Consider the following 2,913-nt stretch of genomic DNA (forward strand, 5'->3'; position numbering starts at 1 on the left):
ATATATACATATATATATATATATATATATAAGAAAAAGAAAATGGAGAAATTGATATGCAGACATCAATTTATTGAAACAAATCCAATTTTGAACAAGACCAAACTGGATGCTGACATCCCTTTAAGAGGTATTTATATCCTTGAAATAATTAATATATATATATTTATATATAGACAGGTTGATGGATAGACAGAAAGATAGATATACAACTTCTTTCAGATTCCGTGTACCAAATCCACTCACAAGGCTTTGGTCGTCCAGAGGCTATAGTAGAAGGCACTTGCCCAGGGTGCCACACAGTGAAACTGAACCCAGAAGCATGTGGTTGCGAGGCAAGCTTCTTACCACATAGCCATGCCTGCACCAGTATAAATATGTATTGGTAAAAGTGAATGTTTGTATGTATGTATGTTGTATACATGTGGACATGTGGGTGTGTATGTGTGCATGTGCACATGTGTGTGTGCTTTTGTGTCTGTGTCTGCATGTGTGTGTGTAAGTGTGTGCATGCCATAGATTCAGTCTCCTGTTATGATCCCATTTACATTTATAATACTTAATAGTAATATTAAATTGACCCCATAAACTTGACTAGTATTAATTTTATCAGTCCAGCCCAAGAAGGGAGAAATGCAAAGATGAATCTAGATAGGATTTGAAACTGTATGTTTACGTGTGTGTATGTGTGTGTGTGTGTGTGATGTGTGTGTGAGTATGCATGTGTGTTTGTTTGTGTGTGTTTTTATGTGTAAACAAACAAGGAGTAGCAAATAATTTGTTTTACTGAATTTTGAGTGAGTTTATTTGAAAAATGACGTTTGTTTTTTTTTAGTTGGAAGATTGTAACATTCCCTTGGTGATTAGTTTCAACAATACTAGGACTGGCATCATCAGTGCTATCTTCATCATCAATATCATGATTGTGATCATCATAGACAGTAGTAGTAGTAGTAGTAGTAGTAGTAGGGTAGTGGTGGTGATGGTGGTGGTGGTAGCAGTAGTAATGCAATGGTTATATGTCAATAAAGAAACAACAGAGGAAAGAAAAAAGGAAATGAATGGGAAAAAACCCCAGAAAGCATGAGAACATGAGAAGAGAAAGAATGAAAGTAGAAAAACAAAAGGAGAGTGAAAGATAGCTAGCTAGCTAGCTAGCTAGATAGATAGATAGATAGAGAGAGAGAGAGAGAGAGAAAGAGAGAGACTAACAGAGAGAGAAAGACAGAGACACAGAGAGAGAAAGACAGAGACAGAGAGAGAGAAAGACAGAGACACAGAGATAGACAGAGAAAGAGAAACAGACTGCAAGACAGACAGACAGACAGACAGAGATAAACAGAAAGAGAGAGAGACTGACAGACAAACAGGGTAAGAAAGAAAAAATTTGAAAAAAAAAATGCATGTGAAGTATTGATTTTAGATTTAGGCACAAGGTCCCTAATTTGGTGTGGGATGGGGTGGGGGTGAAATTCTAAACCTGAGAGAAATTTCCCCAGCAGGGTAAAATTTCAGGATTCCTGTTAGGGGAATTGTTTTCAAGTTGAAAAATTCTTCATCATTATTATTTGCACGATTGTTTGCTTGATTTATTTTCCCTAATATTGATTGTAAGGATGTTAATCCATAATATTATTCTTCTTGTCACGGCATATTTGAGTGTTATATGGCACCAAATTGAAGGTATTTAACACTCAAGCTGAAACGTGTTTGAGTGTCATGCTTTCATGTGACCTTAACCATGAAATGAAATTGAAGATGTAATCAAAATCATTAACACCAATGTTTAGAAGATCTTTAAATTTCTGCATTAAAATTAGCAATAAGAACGTTTATAAAATGTGAAATTCCCATGGAACCTGCAAGTGTTAAATTACCATATTCGATGTGTATAAGATGTGCTTTACTGATGATTAAATTTATGAAAAAAATTGCCTTGCATCTAATGCAAGAATATTATAGATGACAGACCAAATGTCATTGACTAGGGAGTGAGATGAGTATAAGCCCTCTAGACACACTAATTGTTCACCATCATCATCATCGTCTTCATCATCATTATTATCATCATCATGACTTAATGTCTATTTTCCATGCTAGCATGGGTTGGACAGTTTGACAGGAGCTGAGAAGCTGAAGAGCTGCTCGGGTCCCCATGTCTGTTTTGGCATGTTTTCTACGGCTGGATGCTCTTCCTAACCATCAACTACATTACAGACTACTGGGTGCTTTTATGCAACACCAGCTTGGGTGCTCTTTATGTGGCACCAGCACCCACAAGCCTGCAAAAATTAGGAACATTCAGCAGGGGGTATGCTTATATGGATGGACAACAATGTATTTACTTAGTTTGATGTATCTTCTGAAACACAGCAAAACACTAATTTGTTGCTCTTATTGTTGTTGAGCCCCCAACCTGCTCCAAGTTAATCTTATTTACGTGATTCTGCAATAAACTAAATCTTTAAATTTTCAAGTTCCATGTTCTGATGAGTTTCTCATTCAAGTTATCTCAATAAGCTTAGAACACAAAGCCTAATTTCTCAGACACAATATTGTTAGGTTTTTGTTCAAAAAGTCTGACTTTACAAAGTAAACGAAACTTAATACCTTTTCTTTTTGTATGCCAGTAATATAAAAATTCTTATAATTCAACTACTCATTATGTGTTCATTTCTTTTACCCTTTTTTTTTTGCAACTACAAATTAAGGAATAAATCATTTTTCACTATAATCCAACAAATGTAAAATTGAAATTAAGCGTGAAAGTGTGTAACACGACTCGAACTTTATCAAATATTAAAGGTAGATGAAAATGTAGAATAAAGCTCCTTTTGATATCACTAACCATTATATAGTGATAATGTGTGTGTATATATATATATATATATATATATATATATATATATATAT

At 34.6% G+C, this 2,913-nt stretch overlaps 1 protein-coding gene across 3 annotated transcripts in view; it reads right to left on the reverse strand.

The window, feature by feature from the left end:
- LOC106879144 (protocadherin alpha-8) overlaps positions 1-2,913 on the reverse strand; it is a 123,111-nt gene that overhangs the window by 66,908 nt on the left and 53,290 nt on the right. The window lies entirely within an intron of this gene.

Source organism: Octopus bimaculoides, chromosome 14 (genome assembly GCF_001194135.2).
Source record: "Octopus bimaculoides isolate UCB-OBI-ISO-001 chromosome 14, ASM119413v2, whole genome shotgun sequence".
NCBI classification, from domain to species: Eukaryota; Metazoa; Mollusca; class Cephalopoda; order Octopoda; family Octopodidae; genus Octopus; species Octopus bimaculoides.